Below are 24,656 nucleotides of genomic sequence, written 5' to 3' on the forward strand. Positions count from 1 at the left end.
AGAGGCAAGTTTCTTTATCAAGTTTTCATTTATTTGAGCTTGCCCTAACACAAAATCTATCAAGGAAGGTTGATTTGCAAAATTTGAATTATAAGCAAAGTTACCTTCCTGATATGATGGGTGCGACTGATTCCACCCTAGACCTCCTAGTGGACGAAACCCATTGTTATCGATCAATGCATCTTCACGGGTCTAGAGGCAGTCATTCCCTGAGTGTCCAAAGTTTCTGCACACCTCGCATGGTATATGCGAATAGAATGATTGGTCGGTACCATAGGGTGTTCCTTTTATGTCATCGTGCTCATCCAAGCGTTTTATTAGGAGATCCCATTTTGCGGCCAGCATATCTATTTCCTCCACAATATGCATGCCGTCTTCTTGGGGTTGGTGTTTGTCTTCACTCCACCCCTAGTTAGAGACCATCTTCTCAATGAGGGCCATAGCTCCACTGATTGTGAGTAAGAAGAAGGCTCCTTCGGCAGCAGCATCTATGTGGGCTCTAGATGTGGAAGTTAGCCCATTGTAGAAGTTTTGAAGGATCAACCAGTCTTCCGTCCCATGGTGTGGGCAGGCAAGGATGTATTCTTGTAGCCTTTCCCATGCTTCTAGGATGGATTCTGATACTGTATGCTGGAAGTTGGAAATTCTTCCACGAAGGGCATTAGTTTTGCCCATCGGGAAGAACTTCGCGAGGAATGCCATGGAACACTTGTTCCATGTTCCATGTGTTGACATCTTCCCGGTCCTTGTAGAACCACTGTTTCACCCTCCCTAGGAGGGAGAACAGAAACAGATAGAGTTTGATGATCTTAGGTGTGACATCCTTCATGACGATGGTGTCACATAGCTGCAGGATGTGTTGAGATGAGCATTGGCATCCTTAGTAGGTAGTCCACAGAATGGACTGGCCTGCACCATCATGATTAGTGTTGGCAGTCATAAATGACTACTTCTAACTGCCAATTATAGTCCAAAACAAGAGAAATAAACATACTTTTGACACATATACATATACTATTGACATAGTTCCACTTGTATTGGAGAAAACATGTTTTGCAGGACACACATCCAAATACAAGTGGAAAACCAAGCAAAAGGCGTAATTCAAGAAGCGTAATGCAGAAATACGCAAGAGAAATCAATAGAGAAGCCCACCTACACATCTTACCTAGGTAGAACACCACTAAAAATGTGACCCAGGACTAGCCAGTAGCCCACTTGAGCAAGGTGGTGGCTAGCAGAACAGGCCAGGGTGCAGTGGCACCTAGGGTGCAGCCGCACCGCCCCTAGTTCGCCTCGGCCCCACTTTGCTCTAGCGGTTGCATGCCACCATGCATAGTTGGTTCATGGGTGTTTCCTATTTTTCCCATGCCAAACCATCCTCACTCCATTATATAAGCAAGGGTGGAGATCATTCACAAAACACACATCATTTGGAGCTATACCTCACCTCTCTACTTGTACTCTTTTAGTTCTTAGCTTTAGTAGTATTTGAGAGCAAGGCAAGAGCTACTTGAAGAGCTTGTCTCCTTAGAAGAAAGAGCAACTTTGGTATGAATAATACTATGAAGAGTTCTTCCATATTAAAGCTCTCATATTATTTATATAGTAATGCATATGAACTAGAGTATAGTTTTCATGTTATAATCATGATATATGAAATAGTATATAGTTTGTGTGTTATGATCTTGACATGTAGAACTTTAAGCTTAATCATTTATATAACTTATATGAGTAGAATTAGGGATAAGTTGAGGTGGCGGTTCATCATGCCTTTGGGTGTGCCCATGTCCTATGCTTGTCGGTTCATAGGGTCAGAGTCCTAGGGGGGTGTGGGTAGTTTCTATGTAATCAGGCGAGGTGCCTGGGTACATAGGAACAGGTGAATACATTTCCTACTCCACGGTTAAGGGGTAGGCGGCAGGTGGTGATAGCCTTGTCCGTCCTTTGTAATCCCCCACTTTTGGGTAGGGTGTAGGAGTCTAAATTGTAAAATGAGGTTGCTGGCAGACTAGTACTCGATGGCCTCCCGACCTATCTTACACTTAGTTCTAGCTCTAACCATATACGTACTATGATCATCAACTATTCTTTGCATGGCTATATTAGAACAATGTCGGCTCCGCTTAGGAATATTCTTTTATTCTTTATTTTCCTTTTATCCTTGAGGTTGCCCTAGATGTGTGTCCACTATCCATGAAATAATGTTTTTACCCTTGTTATGAGCTATGGTCCACTATGCAAGTATGTAATCTTGTTCATGCCCATGCTAGACTCTTAATACCTTGCCCTCCTTTGGGAAAATATAAATAATGATACCCTAAATACTTCTGGGTGAAATGCTACAACGATAGTTATCTACATTTGTGGATATTATCTATAATCTTTAAGGACTATCGTAGTTGGTGTTCCTTGGTGTCAATGCTAAGACTAACTAAATCTTCATAATGGTGTTAAGAAATGCCAACAGGCATTTCTGGCGCCGTTGTCGGTGGACTTAAAACCTCCTCACTTGGTGATTGCGCTCTGAAATGCCAACAATTAGGCTGGTCTTTAGTTGAAAGTTCGCATCGCCCAGGTTGATAGCGGGCCCAACGGACATGTTGGCAACAACAGGGATGGAGTACTCGTGGAGCGTCTTGTCAGCCATAGAGTTTGGTACGGATGGTGCTTTGATGACAAGTTTGGTTGCTACTGGAGTAGCAGAAGGAGGATCATCATGAGGTCGGGCCTTCTTTAGGAATGACTCTTGATTCTTGGTGAAGTTCATTGGCAAGTCAAAACTATCTTACACTATCCTATTTTCATCCATAATAGGAGAAAACAAGCAAAGTTATCCTGTTATAAGCAATGGCTATTACACATGCATATTATCATGAACATGTCCTAATAGATTCTTTTAACCAGTGCTAGAAATGCTTGTTGGCATTTCTTAGCATCACCACTAGGATTGATGTTTCCTAGCAATGGCTCTAGAAACACCATGATTGTCGCAGAACCAACCATTTTATAAGAGCACAAGTATAATGGCAGCCGCAAGTGGTCGCACTATCATACTTGAGCCCATATAAACCCGGTAGTCTATCGAGTACCACGATGGGTCTCGATAAACCATCAACATACAACCAAGATCATACATGATTCAACATACATGTCATATGTTACATAGGGTTCACAAATATAGTTCATTCATCAGAGTACAAATTAAGGTTATTACAAACCAAGTTCAGTAAATAGTAGTGGAAGCAAATTAAAGTTTGAAGCTAACTTTTGCCATCATAATTCAGATATAGTGCCAACTCATGATCACCCTCCCACAAAAGCATGTAAGAAGGATTAATAATAGATGCCTACCCAGGGCTCACTCCTTGTTCATGGTGGGACAGAAGCAGTTCTTATAATAGCCGTGATAACTGTACCATCTGCAACAATGGAAATAATACCCTGAGTATGAGAAGGTAATCTGCTAGACTTACCCATCATAAACAAAAAATAAAGTGACTCCAAGGATTATGCAAGGCTTTATAAGTGGAGGTTGCTTGACAACATTTTGCATAAAAAGCGACAAATACAGTTGTACAAGTATACTTTGGTCATCAAGTTAATTATAGCTATTCATCTCTAGATTAGCAACTAACCTATGCCAAACATGTGGTATATCATTTAGTAGCATACAATAGTAACCATAGCTGGTGTAGTAATTCCATGTCCATCCGAACCATCATATTCCATAACACAATTACTATGATGTTGGGGCTAGCTAAGTTTCTCACTGTCCGGGAGAGATGGCAATTCGAATCGATTTCAACCAGCTGGGAATTTATTCCTAACACAAACCCAGGCGGAGTAGATCAATGATCACTATAGGTCACCTTTGGTACAACTTAGGTCCACATTTCGTGGGTTTGCCCAGTGCCGCATAGTTAGGGACAACCAGCTGCCAAGACATTTAGGCCCAGCCTACCCTTGGGCTCTTTTTTGGCTCCCCGCACATCCTTACTACCATCCAGAGTGCGCACTTTTATAGAACTAGGCCTAGCCTAAGTTGAGCTACTTGGCTTTGTGGTCGGAATGAGTTATCCGGCCAGCTAAGTGATAGGCATGCATTCAATTTTGTCAAAAGTGCCAACAACGGTATAGATGGAATCACATGAGTCAACCTACACATAGACTCTGTCTAGCCTCCATTTACATTACCCCATGGTTCTTTTCCATGATAGCAAATATAGCCAACCATGCTTTGGTATCCACCTATATCTCGCAGGTGATAGGAAATCACCTGACTTTTAACGGTCTAAGCATGGCTAAGCATATATTCAATCCTAGACCTACAAATGGTTAAAGGTATATGTAACTAGACAAGGTAGTTCTATGCATCAAGTGTTTCCAATCAACTCTTCTAACCTAATGCATCAAACATAAAGGACTCAAGTAATATTTTATTAAACATGGTAGACTTAGAATGCTTCGGGGCTTTCCTTTGAGGAAAGAGGTTGGTCGGTGATCCAGACACTCAGGGAGATCTTTGAGAATCTGCTCCTCCTCTCCTAGAGATATGGCCTAAGGCATCTCCTGCTGATCCTCCTCCTCTTCTTCGTTGAACTCTAGGAGAGTTATCTCTTCGGACAATCCTATATGCATGAGCATGGAATAAGATATTATGAATGCATATATAATGACATGTATAATATGATATGATGTGATGAATGCATCCTCATAAGTGTTTTCAACAGCATTGCATTAAAGTAATAACAAGTTGCATCTTATTTTACTGTGTAGGCGCATATCTCTTTTTTAATAACTAAACAAACACTGATGTAAATCATTTTCTAGACTACTAGACAGCAGCCATTTATTTTGACCCTAACTGGAGTTATAAATATCAAAATAATATGGGTGTGGACATTCTGGAAAGCTTATGAAATTTCCTACAACTTTCTTTTAATACACTTAATGTGATTCAGCAGTTATCTAGGTCAAACAATTCAATCATTCAAATCTATCTAGAGAGCAAGTATTTCTGACAGCAGATTTCTAACAGCCATAATTCTTAAACCATAAGGCATATTACTATGAAAATTTAACACAAGGTATATAAGTAACTTATCTACAACTTTGTTATTAACATGTTTCACATAAAAGACCATTATCATCATTACATTATCAACTCAACTAAAACTATACATGCAGCCATCTAGTTGAATTATAAAGCAATAATTAACTATTTGCATACAACCCATTGCTTTTAAGTGTTACTAATAACATCAATAGATCATATGTATCACAAGAGCCATAGAAAACATCATGGTCAAACATAACTAACTTATTTATATCCATTTATTATTTTCCTTAAATAATAGGGTGATTTAAAGGATAAATAATTCTATTGCCTAATAAATTCTGATAAAATTACAGTAGCCTACAAATGATCTCAATAGTCCACTGTACAAATTTGATGCCATTTGCACAAGTACAACTACCTCTATAAAAATGACAAGTTACATAGGTGATTTTAGCAAAATAGTTTAGCACAGCGAAAAGTGTTAAACAACAGATTTAATATTTTTCTTTCATTCCTCCAAGCATAATAATACTGTGTAAAAATTTGCATGTTCATATGTTATGTATTTTTTCCTCAATTAATTTCACTAGAAACTAGCAATTAATTAGGATTAAATATGAAGACCATATTAAAAGTATGTTTACTGTAGATTTAATATTTTTTCCAGCTAGAGCATTCCAATACAAGACCAGAAAAATTGGAATCACAATTCTATCACTTTTTTAGCTCAAGTTGTGCAATTTACAAGATAGAAGCCATTTAAAAAGCATTTATCTAGCCACATTTTATTATCCCAAAAAAATACCAGAAATAGTGCATCATATATTTTTATCAAATACAACACTTCAAGATGAAACTAACAAAATTTGGTTCACCAAAATTGGACACTCCTAGCTTGAGATATGAATTTTAGAAACATGCATTCAAATCTATGAAAAACAATTTAGAAAATCAACATTACTTAGGCTGACAGCTGGGGCCCATGGTCAATGAGGACCCACATGTTAGACACATAGAAAGTAGAACATGGCTTTGACCAGCCATAGCTCATCGCTGGCGAGGTCACCGGTGGTGAGGTCACCACCGATGGCTTCGCCTCGACGTCCCGCATCAATGGGTGCACTTGGTTGGCTCCGAGGCTTGCCGGAGTAGGCTCAACGGCAGCCATGGCAGACGGTGGAGCTGCATGGTAGCACTTCAATGAGCTCCATCCATGGTAAGCTTAGGCGAGACTTGCTACATCTATGCGGTGACCTAGCAAAGCTACATGGTGTAGGTGAGGGCATGAGGTGGCACCGGTGAGCTTGGCCATGTGCAAGACCGTGTGATGGCGCACAAAGCATGGTGGTGCTCACGCTGTTCTAGGCTAAACAGTGGTGTGAGGTGGGTCTTCATCATGCCACTAGTGAGGCCTAGGGTTACTTGACCTAAGGCACATGACAAAGGAGGGAGACGGTGAACCAACTCGATGGCGACGAGCTCTAGCACCACGGTGGCCATGGTGGGTGTGCGTGGGGCGGCGACTCATTCTGGTGCCATCATGTGGTAGCATCATCCCTAACTCTAGCATAAGCTGCTAGAATCTAGCATGGTGCTAGACCAAAGAAAATGAAGGCATGTGATGCAGTGGAATGGTGGAGCCACGATGAGCTACGAGTGTGGCGGTGCTCTAGTGATGGTGGCGGTCGTGGTGAGGTGAAATGCCGCACTACCTAGGTTCAATAGGTGGTACTAGTGGCTCGAGGAGGTGGATATGATGGCATAGCAGCTATGGTTGAGATGAATCGGCTGGTGGAGCTACGTCAGCGGCGAGCGGCTATGGCGGTGCTTGGCGTAGCGCTGCGGTGAGGTGGAGTGACCAGGAGAAGGCAAAGGTGTGGGAGTGGAGTGAACGGTGGGTGCACAGCGCTTAAGTGCGCACGTTGGCCTGACCAGCTAGGCCAATGCCGACATATGGCCGCCATGTGGTGGCCATGGCCTATGGTCGGTCGGCCACTGCCGGGTGTGCGTGCGCAGTTCAGGCGCTGCCTTTATCGACAGACAGCGTGAATTGGTGATCCAATTACTCCTAGTCTGTTGCAAATTAGCATAAACTTCCTTAATGAAAGTTGTAGAGCTACATGAGAAATCCAACTTTGCTTTAAGAACAACCATCTAATTCTCACTGGTTAATAAACTACATTGCTCCAAAGTGAGGTACATTGAAACTGTAAAAAGCACTAAGACTTAGAAAACTTTTGCAAGTCCAAAACAACATTTTGTTGAAACTTCTGAGCTATTTTTGAGCATGCTATGCACTGAATTAGACCTTGACCCAAAAAAAGTTGTTACCCTAGTCAAGTACTATAACTTTGCTTAGGGGTGCACTACCATGGAAACAATCTATGCTATAGTTCAACTTGGGTCAATCATACAACTTGAAAATGAAAGCCTACGCTATAACCATGACTTAGAAGCCAAATGGGTCCAAGTCATGAATACCAAAGTTGTTCCATGTGACATTATAAACATGTCTAAGGTACCCCTAAGGTCCCACAAATAGTTTATACATTGGTCACATGTAAATCCTAGCATATGTAAGCATTAGCATATATATATGAATCAACATTTCATGTGACAAAGTACAAGAATGAGATGAAATTTCATATGCTCATGTTCATGAATGCTTGGATGATGCTTGTGCTCATGAAATGCAAGTGCAAATTGCAATGCTTAACCTAGAGGTGTTATAGCCCCTCCCCATTATAGAAATCTCATCCCAAGATTTGCAAGACCTGCCATTCTTCATAAAAGGCGGGATAAACCTCATGTAAGTAATCTTCCTATTCCCACGTGGCATCTTGTTCATTGTGGTTATTCCACACCACCTTGTAGAACTTAATGGCCTTGCTCTATGTTACTCTTTCCATTTCTTCTAGCACTCAGGTTGGTTTCTCTTCATACGTCAAATCCAATTGGAGCTTAATGTTGGTCGGTGCAATGGCTTCCTCAGGTATACGAAGACATCTTTTCAACTAAGAAAGATGGAAGACATTGAATATCACACTAATTTCTAGAGGAAGTTGTACCTTGTAGGCGACACTTCCTTTCCATTTAGTAATTTTGTATGGCCCTACATATCTAGGTGCAAGCTTTCTTTTTACTCCAAATCTCTGCACTCCCTTCATAGGTGACACTTTTAAATATACATAATCTCCCACTTTTAAAGTTAGTGGTCTTCTTGTTTTATCAGCATAACTCTTTTTGTCTTGATTGGGCTGCTTTTCATATGCTGTTGGATAATGCATACCTACTCTTCAGCTTCAGTGACAATGTCAATGCCAAAGTATCTTCTTTCGCCGGGCTCAATCCAATTTAACAGAGTTCTACATTTCTGACCATACATGGCTTCAAATGGAGTCATCTTGATGTTTGCTTGATAAATGTTGTTGTAGGAGAACTCGGCTAAAGGTAGCCATTTCTCCCATGAACCCTTAGAATATATAATACAGGCTCTCAACATATCTTCTAAGATCTGGTTTACTCGCTCGGTCTGTCCAGAAGTTTATGGATGGTGTGCTAAACTTCTGATCAGTTTAGTTCCCAAAGCTTGGTGTAAGTGTTCCTAGAAACGAGCTATAAATTGTGGTCCCTGATCTGAGATTATGGTCCCTGGTACTCCATGTAGCCTCATGATCTCAGAAATGTATAGCTCAGCATACTTCCCCATGTGATACCATGTGTTCACCGGTATAAAATGTGTTGACTTGGTGAGACGATCTACAATGACCCATATGGAATCATGATCTTGTTGTGTCATCAGAAGGCCTATAATAAAGTCCATACTTATATACTCACATTTCCATCTTGGGATAGGCAAAGGCTAAAGTAATCTAGTAGATTTCAAATAAATGGCCTTTACTACAATTATCACATCTAGAGACATAGGCGGTGATCTCTTTCTTCATCTTAGTCCACCAAAAATGGGTTTTCAAATCTTGATACATTTTGCTACTACCCGGGTGGATAGACAACTTGGATGAATGAGCTTCATCTAAAATTTGATTTCTATGCTCTTGGTCTTTTGGTACCACAAGTCAGTCCTCAAACCATAGCACACCTCTTTCATCTAACCTGAAATGCTTGGTTTCTTGTTCTTTGATCTTTTGCTTGATGTGAAATACACCCACATTTGTCTTCTATAGCTCTATGATTTTGCTCTCAAGTGAGCAACTAACAGTGATATTGTGTAGCACAATAGGATGTAACAAATTAAATCCATCTTCCAACAATGCTTCCAAAGTGTTGCAACAAGATTTCTGACTAAGTGCATCTACTACAACATTGGCTTTTCCTGGATGGTAGTGCACTTCCAAATTTTAGTCCTTGATCAGCTCTAACCATCTTTGCTGCCTCATGTTCAGCTCAGGTTGAGTGAAGATATATTTGAGACTTTTATGGTTAGTATATATGTGACATGTTTCCCAACAAATAATGTCTCTATATCTTGAACACATGAACAACTGTTGCAAGCTCTAAATCATGTGTAGGGTAATTGACTTCATGCTTTCTCAACTACCAAGAAGGATAGGCAATAACTCTTCCTTCTTGCATGAGCATACACCCCAAACCTATACCTAATGCATCACAAAACACATCAAAATGCTTTTCAATGTTGGGTTGTGCTAGAATAGGAGTTATAGTTAACATGGTCCTTAGGGTGTGAAAAGCTGCTTCACATTCTAGTGTCCAACTAAACTTTTCATCTTTCTAAAGTAATCTGGTCATAAGCTTAGCTATCTTGGAGAAATCAGGAATGAAACAACGATAGTAGCCGGCTAACCCTAGAAAACTCTAAACTTCATGAACCGAAGTCGGGGCCTTCCAATCCATGACGTCTTGTACTTTAGATGGGTCTACAAAAATTCCCTCTTTAGATAAGATGTGACCCAAGAAAGGTACTTTGCTCAACCAAAATTCACACTTGCTAAACTTGGCATATAACTTATGTTCCCTCAATCTAGACAAAACAATTCTCAGATGCTCTGCATGATCTGCCTCATTCTCTAAATAAATCAAGATATCATCGATAAACACAACCACAAACTTATCGAGCTTGGGCATGAATACCAAATTCATCAAGTACATGAAGTAGGTAGGAGCATTTGTCAGTCCAAAAGACCTAACCAAATACTCATACAAACCGTACCTAGCGGAGAAAGTTGTTTTAGGTATATCCTCTGGCCTGATCTTTATCTGATGATATCCTAACCTCAAGTCAATCTTGGAGAATACTTTTGCTTTTGCTAGATGATCGAACAAGATATTGATACGAGGCAAAGGATACTTATTCTTAATGGTCACAACATTAAGCACCCTATAATCCATAAACAATCTCAAAGACTTGTCCTTCTTCTTTACAAAGAAAGCTGGACATCCCCATGGAGATGAACTAGGTTGAATGAGACCTTTGTCCAATAGTTCTTGTAATTGAATTTTAAGTTCAGCTAACTCATTTGGTGGCATCCTATAGGGTCTTCTTGAGATAGGTGTCGTTCATGTCACTAACTCAATCTTAAATTCCACATCCCTATTAGGTAGTAAACCTAGCAACTCATCTAGAAATACATCAGGAAACTCACAAACCACTAGAATATCACAAAGGGTAGTGGCTTGGATAGCGTAAGCCAAGTTTTAGAGATCGAAACTTTAGGGATGTGGTACTAGAAAAGCATTACCTCCTTTTGGTTCTCTCAACATAATTGTCCTAGTGCTAGTGTTAATAAGAACCCCATGATCGCTCATCCATTTTATGCCTAAGATCACATCTATGGCTAATCCGGGCAATACTATCAGATCCATCATGTACTCCCTCTCTTGTATAGAGATGAGCACTTCTCTGACTATCTTATTTGTAGAGATAGTAGCCCCAGCCGAACTTATACTATAACCTCCCTTGTTTACTTCAATTACTTTCTAATCATACTTAGATGCAAATGTTTGGCTCATAAATGAATCAGAAGCTCTAGAATCAAATAAAACAATGGCGGGATGTTTGTTAACAAGAAACATACTAGCTATGACAACCTCTCCCATAGGAACTTCTTCAATAGTGGTGTAATGCATGTATCCAGGACATGCTTTAGGATTTGCCTATCTCTGATTGCCTTGGTTTTGATTGTTGTTCTTCTTAGGATGGGGGCATCCTTGGCCCAATGGCCTAGCTGATTATAGTTGAAGCATGGTTGATTGCTCCTGGGTCCTGCTGAGCTTCCTTGCCCTTTGTTCCCCTTGGGTAGAGCACTAGTGAATGCCTTACAAAACACCTTTTGAGGTTGGTTGGCCTGGGCTTTTAGTGGAGGAGGCCTGAACTTGGGTGCTAGCGATCGAAACTATGGCCTAGCCGCCACTGGAGCTCTAGACTAAGAAGACCCTGAGGCACCTACCTTAGCTGCTCTCTTGTGGCATTTTGCTGCTGCGTGCACAATGTTCTAGTTCTCTTGAGTCAAGGCATCACTGATGAACTCATTGTATGTGGTGCACCTCAAGTTGGCCATGGTTTTCATTAGCTTAGTGCTAAGACCTCTCTTGAAGCTTTCAATCTTCTTTTCTTCTGTATCGACGAACCCTGGGGCATAATGGGACAAATTGTTGAATGCATGCATGTACTCCATAAGGGTCTTGGTCCCTTGTGTGAGTCACATGAACTTAGCTACTTTTATGCACATTAGCCTCGGGGGAATGTGATGTCCCGTAAAGGCTAACTTAAATTGCTCCCATGTGACCTGTGTGTTGGCAGGTAAAGAGGACAAGAAATGGGTCCACCATATCTTGGCCTATCCATGCAGCTGATGGGACACATATTCTACTGTTTGATGCTCTATAACCCTCAATAGATGGAACTTTTGCTTAATTATGTTAAGCCATTCATCCACCTAAAGCGGTTCTTCGGCCACCTTGAAGATAGGAGGCTTGGTGTCTAGGAAATCCTTGAAAGAGCTATATTGATTCAGCTCAGGCCCCTGTTGTTGCTGATGGGCGCGAGTAGTATTCTACGCAATAAGGCACAGGGTTTCCTCCAATGTTCCTTGACATCCCAAGAACTATGCAAAGAATTCATTCATAGATGGTGGTGGTGGTGGTGGTAAGTCACCGTCATTGCCACCTTGGCTTTTGCCGACTTCGGTGCGAGTGCAAGTCATCTGCAAAGTTGTAACAATAAGTGATTATTGGATGATGTTAAGAGATTGCAGATGAATTGTATAATCATGTCAAACTAAAATTACTAGAGAGAATCTTAAATTCATACAATAAAATAGAGGCATAACAATTCATTCTCGCAACATGACATCACCAATTTGATCACTTATTGTGCTCGCAGCGCGTTAACATGCATGTCATAATCACAAGTAAAACAAAACTAGAATTTCATTAAAGTTCAACCCATAGTGAAATAACATGTAGAGTGCCAATATTACATGGAAGTCAAACCACTAATACCAAACTTCAAGCTATAAGTCCATTACATAAATAACAGGGATACATCTAGCACTTTAACTAGTCACTAGGCGACTCTAATCTTCCACGTGCTCGCTGTCGAGGTCGGAGATAGGATCGTCCTCATCTTCTAGTTCTACTTCTTCCTCCCAACCATCATCCTTGACCAACATCTCTAGATCTTCTTCTTCATGGGTGCAATTGATTGTTTAGGAAATGCACCTCATGCTGAAGATCAACCACCACATTCTGTGTCTATGCGAGCTACTAGCGCAAGTCCCTCTCAACATGGTCTTGCTGCACGCTCAAGGCTTGGGTCCTATCTCGTTCTGCTTCTGCCATAGCGGCACAGTTGTTTGCTAGGATCCGCTGGCGCATAGCTATGAATGCCTTAGCATGGGCGGCATCCAGTTGCTCCTATAGTCTTGCTAACATGGATTGATCATCTGCTCTTACTTCTTGGGTGGCAGCTCTCTGCTGATCAACTTGCTCCATTTGGGTGTGGAGATTTCCTAGAGCTACATATGCTTGATTAGTTTTCCATTGAGCCTCACTTGCTGCCTTTTTGTGCTTGCACACACGCTTCTTTAGCTTACGCTGTGTAGCTTCGGCTCTCATGAGCTTATCTATGTAGGTGCTATAGGATTCCTGCCAGAAGTCTCTAGTGTCCTAACGAGTATAGAACATCTTCATCACAGCAAACATTGCACTCATAGCGGGACTAGAACTGTCTGCCTGCTCATCCTGATCTCAGATCAACGCATTGCGGTTGCGCTATGCCCATATTATTGTGGATGGATCCACCCGAGGGAAAATACCAGTGGCACTGTCGGTAAGCTCATCCCTGAGCTGCTGACAAATCTAACTCAGCACCTCAAAAGCCACTACTTGGGTAGCTTCCCAAGGAGTTCTTCCTTTAGATTATGCCCTCCATTCCTGCCAGAATGGTGCTTGGTTACAAGCTAGTATGGTCAGTTGTACTTCATACCATGGTTGTCCCTCTAGGTATACTTCATTCTAGTAATAGAGGGGTGGTTCGTAATATCCCGCATAATGCAAGACTCTCCAAAGTAGGGCATGAGTTCCAAACATCAACATGAAATTCTCACTTCCAGTCGGTGCTGCCATTTGTACCAACAACATGGTTCAACTCTCATGAGACAAAGTCATAATGGATAAGAGTTACATAACTGAGTATGAGATTTATAAGGAGAGGAACAATGCAAGTATAAAATAATGATTTATCATGATGCATGCATGTTTCGTATGTCCTTATAAACTTAAGAAAATTATTTCTAATGGCATACATGGTGGCATACATACGTTCTCTCATATATAGCGTAACTAGTCGGGCTACATGTTTTGTTGTTAGTGCACCTACATAAGAATTTTATTTCAGCCCAACCCCACTATCATAGATGTAGAATGTAAATCTAGGCTCTAGGTTGCAAGCTAAATACTTCCATATATATATATACACTTCAATATCAAAGCTACACTAAAGTAAATACGTCCTATATATACATATAAATATGCATACATGGTCGTATCAAAGCTAACCCACAATTAAATACCTCCTCATATATATGAGACATATATATACTTTAGTATCAAAGCTAACTCTCCCCATAGACCGCACGCACGCAACTTGCGGTCATGCCATTGTGATGATGATTGGCATCTTACCTTGGGCATAGAGGCATTTGATCAATGCATTACCACTCAAGTGATGGTATCCATACAATAGCATGCCATATGGATGACAAAAAATGAAAACCCCAAAGTTAGTACTTAATTAGCCACCTAAAATCCTTAATTAGGCATAAAGGAAGTGATCACTAGCACACTTTAGATTCCAACTCTAGGTTTTAAAAACACCTATATATATAGCTATAAGTTGCTAAAAACTAGTTTTGGAAAACAAAACCTTTGTATTAAATACACATATGGCAATTAATGTTGAATCTTGCTCTGATACCAGCTATCACAGAACCGACTAATTTATAAGAGCACAAGTACAATGGCAGCTCGCAAGCGGTCGCGTAGTCATACTTGAGCCCATATAAATCCGGTAGTCCATCGAGTACCACGACGGGTCTCGATTAACCATCAACATACAACCAAGATCATACATGATTTAACATACATATCACATGTTACATAAGGTTGACAAATATAGTTCATTCATCAGAGTACGAATTAAGGTTATTACAAACCAAGTTTAGTAAATAGTAGCAGAAGCAAATTAAAGTTTGAAGCTAACATTTGAGATCATAATTCAGATATAGTGCCAACTCATGATCACCCTCCCACAAAATCATATAAGAAGGATTAAAAATAGATGCCTGCCTAGGGCTCACTCATCCACGGCGGGACAGAAGCAGTTCTTGCAATAGCCATGATAAACTATACCATCTGCAACAATGGGAATAAAACCCTGAGTATAAGAAGGTACCCAGCTAGACTTACCCATCATAAACCAAAAATAAAGTGACTTCAAGGATTATGCAAGGCTTTATAAGTGGAGGTAGCTTGACAACATTTTGCATAAAAAGCGACTAATTCAGTTGTACAAGTATACTTTGGTCATCAAGTTAATTATAGCTTTTCATCTCCAAATTAGCGACTAACCTATGCCAAACATGTGGTATATCATTTAGTAGCATACAATAGTAACCATAGCTGGTGTAGTAATTCCATGTCCATCCAAACCATCATATTCCATAACACAATTACTATGATGTTGGGTCTAGCCAAGTTTCTCATTGTACGGGAGAGACAGCGATTCAAATCAATTTCAACCTACTGGAAATTTATTCCTAACACAAACCCAGGCAGACCAGATCCATGGTCACCTTTGGTATAACTCAGGTCCACATTTCATGGGTTCACCCAGCGCCGCATAATTAGGGACAACAAGCTACCAGGATGTTTAGGCCTGGCCCGCCCTTGGGCTCATGTCTGTCTCCCCACACATCCTTACTACCATCCAGAGTGTGCACTTTTATAGAATGGGCCTAGCCTGAGTTTAGCTACTTGGCTTCACAGTCGAAAAGAGTTAACCGGTGAACTAAGTGATAGGCATGCATTCAATCTTATCAAAAGTGCCAATAGTGGTACGGTCCTTATTCGGCATAGATAGGATCACATGAGTCAACCTACACATAGACTTTGTCTGGCCTCCATTTATATTACCCCATGGTTAATTTCCACAATAGCAAATATAGCCAACCATGCTTTGATATCAAACTATATCTCACAGGTGACAGGAAATCACCCGACTTCTACTAGTCTAAGCATGGCTAAGCATATATTCGATCCTAGACCTACACAGGGTTAAAGGTATATGTAACTAGACAAGGTAGTTCTATGCATCAATTTTTTCCAATCAACTCTTATAACCTAATGCATCAAACATAAAAGAACTCAAGTAATATTTTGTAAAACATGGGAGACTTAGAATGCTCTAGGGCTTGCCTTTGAGGTAAGAGGTTGGCTATTGGTCCAGGCACTAAGGGAGATCTTTGAGAGTCTGCTCCTCTTCTCCTAGAGCTATGTCCTGAGGCATCTCCTACTGATCCTCTTCCTCTTTTTTGTTGAACTCTAGGAGAGTTATCTCTTCAGACGATCCTATATGCATGAGCATGGAATAAGATATTATGAATGCATATATAATGATATGTATAATACGATATGATGTGATGAATGCATCCTCATAAGTGTTTTCAACAGGAATGCATTAAAGTAATAACAAGTTGTATCTTATTTTACTGAGTAGGGGCATATCTCTTTTTTAATAACTAAACAAACACTAATGTAAATTATTTTCTAGACTACTAGACAACAGCCAATTGTTTTGACCATAACTGGAGTTATACATATCAAAATAATATGGTTGTGGACATTCTAGAAAGCTTATGAAATTGTCTACAACTTTCTTTTAATATACTTAATGTGATTCTGCAGTGATCTAGGTCAAACAATTCAATCATTAAAATCTATCAAGAGAGCAAGCATTTCTGACAGCGGACTTCTAATAGCCAGAATTCTTAAACCATATGGCCTATGACTATGAAAATTTAACACTAGGTATATAAGTAAGTTATCTACAACTTTGTTATTAACAAATTTAATAGAAAAGACCATTATCATCATGAAATTATCAACTCAACCGAAACTATACATGCAGCCATCTAGTTGAATTATAAAGCAATAATTAACTAGTTGCATACAACCAATTGCTTTTAAGCCTTACTAATAACATCGACAGATCATATGTATCACAAGCACCAGAGAAAACATCATGGTCAAACATAACTAACTAATTTATATCCATTTATTATTTTCCTTAAATAATAGGGTGATTTAAAGGATAAATAATTCCAATGCCTAATAAATTCTAATAAAATTATAGTATCCTAAAAATGACCTCAATAGTCTACTATACAAATTTTATGTCATTTGGATAAGTACAACTACCTCTACAAAAATGACAAGTTACATAGGTAGATTTTAGCAAAAATAGTTTAGCATAGTGAAAAGTTTCAAACAACAGATTTAATATTTTCTTACATTCCTCCAAGCATAAGAATACTATGTAAAAATTTGCATGTTCATATGTTATGTATTTTTTTTCTTCAAATAATTTCACTAGAAACTAGCAATTAATTAGGATTAAATATGAAGGCCATATTAAAAGTATGTTTACTATAGATTTAATATTTTTGCTAGCTAGAGCATACCAACACAAGACCATCAAAATTGGAATCACACTTTTATCACTTTTCTAGCTTAAGTTATGCAATTTACAAGATAGAAGCCATTTAAAAAGCATTTATCTAACCACATTTTATTATCCCAAAAAATACCATGAAAAGTGCATCATATATTTTTATCAAATACTACACTTCAAGATGAAACTAACAAAACTTAGTTCACCAAAATTGGACACTCCTAGCTTGAGATATGAATTTTTGAAACATGCATTCAAATATGTGAAAAACAATTCAAAAAATCAACATTACTCAGGCTGACAGTTGGGGCCGTGGTCAAAGGGGGCCCACATGTTAGACACACAGAAGCAGAGCATGACGCTGACCGGCCATAGCTCATCGCCTGTGAGGTCACCGACGGTGAGGTCACCATCGATGGCTTCGCCTCGACGACCCGCATCGATGGGTGCACTTAGTTGGCTCGGAGGCTCATCGAAGTAGGCTCGACGACAGCCATGGCGGACGGCGGAGTTACGCGGCAGTGCTCCAACAAGATCCGGCCATGGTAAGCTCAGGTGAGACTCGCTATATCTACACAGTGACCTAGCAAAGCTACACGGTGAGGGCACGAGGTGGCGCCAGTGAGCTAGGTCGTGTGCATGGCCGTGCGGTGGCGCACAGAACACGGCGGTGCTCATGCTGTTCTGGCTAAATGGTGGCAAGAGGTGGGTCTCCATCATGCCACTAGCGAGGCCTAGGGTTACTCGACCTAAGGTGCATGAGAAAGGAGGGAGATGGTGAACAAACTTGACGGCGGCGAGCGCGAGCGCCACTGTGGCCATGGCAGGCGTGCACAGGGTGGTGACTTGTTCTAGCGCCATCATGCGGTAGCGTCATCCCTAACTCTAGCCTAAGCTGCTAGACTCTAGTGTGGTGCTAGACCAAAGAAAACAAAGGCATACGGTGTGGCAAACGATAGAGCCATGGTGAGCCGTGAGCACGGCAGTGCTCCGATGATGGCAGCGGTCGCGGCGAGGCAAAATGCCGCACTACCTGGGTTCAATAGGTGGTGCTAGTGGCTCAATGAGGTGGATTTGATGGTGTAGCAGCTATGGTCAAGACAAATCAGCCAGTGGAGCTACATCGGTGGTGAGCGGCTATATCAGAGCTATGGTGGTGCTCAGCGAGCTCGGCACAGCACTGCGGTGAGGTAGAGTGAGTAGGAGAAGGCAAAGGCGTGAGAGTGGAGTGAATGGTGGGTGTGTGGCACTTATGTGTGTGCATTGGCCTAACCGCCCTGGCCAATGCCGATGTACGATTGCCATGTGACAGTTGCAGCCTATGGCCGATTGGCCACTATCGGGCACGCAGGCGCGGTTCAGGCGCTGCCTTCGCCAATTGACAGTGTGAATTGGTGATCCAATTACTCCTAATTTGTTGCAAACTAGCAAAAACTTCCTTAATGAAAGTTGTAGAGCTACATGAGATATCCAACTTTGCTTTAAGAACCATCATCTAATTCTCACTGGTTTACAAACTATATTGCTCCAAAGTAAGGTACATTGAAACTCTAAACAGCACTAATAATTTTTTTGCAAATCCAAAACAACATTTTGTTGAAACTTGTGACTTGTTTTTAGCATGCTATGCACTGAATTGGACCTTGGCCCAAAAATTAAAGTTGTTGCCCTAGTTAAGTACTACAACTTTGCTTAAGGGTGCACTGCCATGCAAACACTCTATGCTATAGTTCAACTTAGGTCAAGCATACAACTTAAAAATGAAAGCCTACACTATAACCATGACTTAGAGGCCAAATGGGTCCAAGTCATGAATACCAAAGTTGTTCCATGTGACATTCTCAACATGTTTAAGGTACTCCTAAGGTCCCACCAACATTTTATACATTGGTCACATGTAAATCCTAGCATATGTAAGCATTAGCATATATATATGAATCAACATTTCATGTGACAAAGTATAAGAATGAGATGAAATTTCATATGCTCATGTTCATGAATGCTTGGATGATGCTTGTGCTCATGAAATGCTAGTGCAAATTGTAATGTTTAACCCAGAGGTGTTATAATGATGATATTTTTGAACACATGTAGAAATATTCCGCAAGCGCACGGATATATCATTGTAGCATTTCACCTAGAAGTATTCGAGTATCATTCATTTATATTCTCCCAAAGGAAGGCATGGTCTGAAAGTCTCTAGTAGGGACATGGTCAAGATAACATGACTGTATAATAGTCCAAAGTTCATAATAGGGGTAATCCAAGATAGATAGTGGATAGTGTGACACCCACACTAGAGCCAATCTCAAGGATAAAGATAAAAGAAAGAATAAAGAATAAAAGAATAAACCTAAACTAGAGCAGGCTTATCTTGTATACCTATGCTAAGATGAGCAGATGATACAAATACATGAATATCTAAGGGTAGCAATCCTAAGTTAAGATAGCCTTGGTCATTATAAACTTACTTCGAGCACCGGAGCGCACCTGATCTATCAGGTGATACCAACATATGGCTCTCCGCCATATCCAAATGTGGGGGATTACGAAGGGCAAACAGGGCTATCACCACCTGCCGCCTACCTCTCAACCATGGGATACGAGGCAAATAAAGGTAATGTGTAGCTTAGACACCATGTCTATGCTAACTGTTACTACTCCAGCATCGGCCAGGAACATCCATCTTTATCAGGAGTCCTCTACTAGAGCATCCGCCAGGGGACAGACGATGAACCCACACCAATGTAATGACCAAAACTAATCTTAAAGTAGAACTCACTACCTTAATTTAGGTCTTGGTCTAAACATGTATGTATGAAGATTATGCATAAAGTTTCATATGCTAAATGAATAACATAAGAACTTTGCTCTAATTTCATAACATAGCTATATTGATATGATAAGAACAAGAACATGGAAGAACTCTTAATATTGATCATAACAAGATTCCTTCTAGATGTCCTAGCTCTTCAAAGTAGCTTCTCCTAGCTTGAACTACACTATTAAAAATAGCAAAAGAGTACAAGTGGAGGGAGAGAGACTCAAGTGTGGTGTGTATTGTGAATGGAGCTCTCCCTCTTCTTATATACTACTCTATGGTTGGTTTGTGCAATATAAATTAGGAAACCTCCCAAACCAACCACCTAGCACATTAATGATACTACCAAAGGAAGCTAGGCCCAGTTGGCAGAGGTAGAGGTGCGGCCGCACCCAGGTGGTGTCGCCTCGCAACCGCATTCCTTTGGTCAGTTTTTGAGTGGGTCTGGGCTTCTTCCTCATCAGTGGTTGGCCCAGATTTGATATTTTTATGGACCTTCTCATTTCTTTGCTTTGTGCTTTGGTTGATGGCGTATTTGACTATAATTCCCTTGTATTCAAGTATGACTTGCAAAATATTGATTCTCTAATACAAGTGGAAATATGTCAATAGTGAAGGTATATGTGTGTAAAAATATGTAGTTTCCTCCTTTTTGGATCATAGTTGGTGGTTGAATTTTGTCAATAAGAACCACCAATAGGCATCTTGGCACCGCACCGGGCTCTCCCGGTCGTCCCAAACGACGGCCACTGCCATCGGGGTTCGCTCTGACACTAACACCCTGTGGGCGGTGTAACACCCTAGTGTTAAGCATTGCATTTGACGTTTGCATTTCATGAGCACAAGCATCATCCAAGCATTCATGAGCATGAGCATATGAAGATTCATTTCATTTACCTTCTCTTTGTCACATGTGATGTTGCTCATATACTTAATTATGCTTGTGATCATATGTGACCAATGCATGAGATAGTTGTGAGGTCACTAAAATACCTTAGACACATCTAGAATGATATTTGGAACAATGTTTATATTCATGACTTAAGCCAATTTTGCTTCTAAGTGTTGGTTTAATTTGTAATGCCATTTTCATGATGCTAGTTTGACCAAAGTTGAATAGTAGCTTAGATGTTTGCATGGCTGTGTGACCTGAATAAAAGTTGTAGTTCACAACATGGGTAACAAACTTTATTTAAGGTTCATGAGCTAATTTAGTGTCTAACATGGTCAAATAGAGATCACAAGTTCCAACAAAATGTTGTTTTGTGACAAATTTTTTTTCCAAGCGTAGAATGCTGATTTCAGTGTCAAAGCACCTTGCTTTGGAGCACTTTAGTTTGAAAACCATTGGGAATTAGGCCAAACTCCTTTAAGAAATCTTGTAGCTTTCACATAGCTCTACAATGTTTATGTTAGCATGAAAATGTGTCGACACACGGCAAGCCGAAAGAATCTGCTTAGGACGAGCCTAGAGATCCGCTTAGCTTAAACGTAGGGTTAACTGATCCTGCGAATTCCTCCCAAGGTGTGCCAGTGAATTTGACCTGCAATTGACAAGGAGAGAAAGTTTATTAGTAATTTAAGATGGAATATGTCGGTCTTTGCCCAGACAGTTCCAATTGTGCCGCTTTGAGAGCAGCCAGATGAGAAAATCGACTAAATAGCTGATACGCACAGAAACTGGCTATTACTAATAGTAAAGCTTATGGATCACGATTGATTTTATGTTGATAAGTACAATGTCCACAAATGTAAGTGAAATCATCAGCTAGGTACATAATACCAAGATAAAGCATTGAGCAAATGAATCTAACGAGAAAGGATATAGCATGTGAACAAATCGACTGTCCAATTCAAATGTACCTACAAACGCTCTGAATCTAATTTGTTACCATCAACAGTGAGGTTCAACCAGATCGATGGCAGCTATTATGATAATAACAAACCAAAACCTTAGAATCCATAAAACCATCTATACTTCGATAGCCTTTCCAAAAGACATGATATACGTGAAGGCTCAGACGAATCGGCTAAAATAGCTGATTCGGGTGAAAAGGGACTACAACGTGTGAACAATCGACTATTTCATGCGGACAAACCTATGGAATCATCAGACCTAACCTGCTACCTATAACAGCGGGGTTCAACCGGATCGATGCAGCCATGATAAAGACAACAAATCAAACCTTTAAAATAAACAAATCTATTCATATTTAACAGAATCATGGAGACACACTCTAGGCATTAAAGCATAGGCGATCGACTACTTAGCTGATGGAGGCACAGCAAATAGTTAAGGTCACACCTAATCGAGAACAAATCTACTAACTGGCATCCTCCAATCTACAGTGCCATCAGTGGGGATCGACCGGATCGTTACAGCCATAATAGCGAACTATAGACCAGATTTAACTAAGTAGCAAACCTCTTCAAGATCATACATGCCTTAACTACATACTATGCACAATCAAGATCAAAATAGAACAGCCGATGAAACATAACCCGTTGCTCAAAGTAAGAAACATCATGTTGTGACAAAGCAAATGACAGACTAAAGGGATATGAGGCCGATCTAGATCAATTTCAACCGGATAGATTGATGTTGCTGCAAACTAACGACAATAAAAACATCAGAAAGATCTTTAACTTAATGAATCTACCCGAAGGATGCCACCCTTAGGTAGAGCCGATAACTTGACCTTAATCTAATTTGAGCAGTGGAGGTTGACTGGATCGATGCAGCTGTACTTGAACTAGATAAGAGTCGATAACTAGGTTATACTAGAGTTTGCAATGGATGTCGCCCAGACCGATGTAGCCGTACAAACAGAAGTATAAGCCATGATGGTACTTATAGACAAGCCGAAGGTCGGCCGGACTAATGTAGCCCTGCTTGTTGAAGAACTCATCGAGATTTACACAACTCCTACTCCTAAGGGTTGGCACGGAACTGAAAAAGGTAAATTGTATTTGATTGATTGGATGTCCCTTTTACAATAGCCGGGGTCCAATATTTATACCCAGAGCCTAAGCATGAATCCTACTCAAGTATGACTTATTACAATCTTTGGTATATAAAAGAAATATTCCTAACTCAATATAACTTGGACCCTAATATCTCTTTTTGTAGAGTCCGATATGCATCTCCCGACGCTAACCGTAGCTCTTTGTCGTTATCTGCTGACGTCATTCAAAGATAGTCAATTCCAGTGTCGCATCTAAATCAGCTAATATCGACGCTTATGCAATCGATTCCTTGGTTGACACAATCTTGGAAGCTTCGAGTTCCTGTGTTCTTCCCAAATTTTGGTGTAAACACATGCCCCCCAATTTTGGGATAAAATGATTTTATTCCAAAATTCCTACTTATCTGTTTACCACGTCGCAACCGTTTTGTTCCGAGATATACGCGTGACTCCTAACTTCCTAGTCTGAGTCTTATATAATATCCCAATAGTATCTTTTCAACTTACTCGGCCCATTTGCTTTCCCCTTCTTTCTTGAGTAAATCTTAACAGCCGACACCGCCATCGCCAAAGCCTCAACCCTAGCAAATCCTCTGCCAAGCTTTTATTCAAGTGATCTTCCTCAGATTCAAATCTATTTTAGCTACAATGGTGACTAATGACCATGTCCCTGAGGTATGCTTTCAAGTTCCCATTCTCAAAGTATCGGTTGCTACCCAGCATTTCCTCTCTTCTCGAATTTATTTTCTCTGGTTTCTAGGAAATGAGGAACAAAATCTTGATTCCATCAGTCATTGCTCCCAATGTCTATTTTCTTGGGCCTATGGGTGACCCTGATCCATCTAAGTTTATCTATCAAGAAACCAACCAAATTACCTTCAAACAATCAGTAGTAGGTTCGTCTTCCTAGAATACCAAAATTCCCTTCAGAAACTAGCCCAAAATGCCTAGGGGATGGAGAGACTAGTTTCGTAGGGTGCCTGAGAAAAAGGCTGGAGACTGAAAGCTTTATGATCTGAATCAATGCTTGACACTCTTATTGTTTGGAATAGAGAGGAATGATCCACTCCTGATCTATGTATCTTATTTTTGGTCCAACACCCTAAACGCCTTCATTTTTTGTCATGGCCCAATGACCATCACTTTGGCCAATGTTTATATGCTGACCGGCCTTAAAATAATAGGATCAATGCAGCCTTATGACTTCCTAAGTGCTAGATCTAAAAAATGAGCCAAAATATCATACTGCATAGGATGGGTAAGTTACATTCAAAACCTCATCGGAGATGAATCAACTGATAGCGAAAAAGAATATGTGGCCTTTTTGAACATGTGGTTAGAGAGATTCATCTTCTATGGGTCATCTTGTGGTCTGACTTACAATCACAAACTCAAGGTAGAGCATCTGGCAGTAGGCAAGGATATTCCTCTTGGAAGGTATTTGTTAGGAGCAGCTTATCATCTAATGTAACAGGTAGCTGACCAATTACTGAAGAATGAACCAGTGCATACTATCAGTGGCCCTTGGTGGTTAATACAACTATGGTTGAACCTATATATGCACAAGATTGTAAGGCCTGATCTTAGAAACTTGAGTTT

The 24,656-nt window shown here is 40.3% G+C and overlaps 1 non-coding gene across 1 annotated transcript; it reads left to right on the forward strand.

The window, feature by feature from the left end:
- The first annotated feature begins 553 nt into the window (after nucleotides 1–553).
- Nucleotides 554–660, forward strand: LOC136495002 (small nucleolar RNA R71). Its single transcript, XR_010768795.1, has one exon. It is a non-coding gene; the product is annotated as a small nucleolar RNA R71 (small nucleolar RNA).
- Nucleotides 661–24,656: the final 23,996 nt, after the last annotated feature.

Source organism: Miscanthus floridulus, chromosome 11, assembly GCF_019320115.1.
Source record: "Miscanthus floridulus cultivar M001 chromosome 11, ASM1932011v1, whole genome shotgun sequence".
Lineage (NCBI taxonomy): Eukaryota > Viridiplantae > Streptophyta > Magnoliopsida > Poales > Poaceae > Miscanthus > Miscanthus floridulus.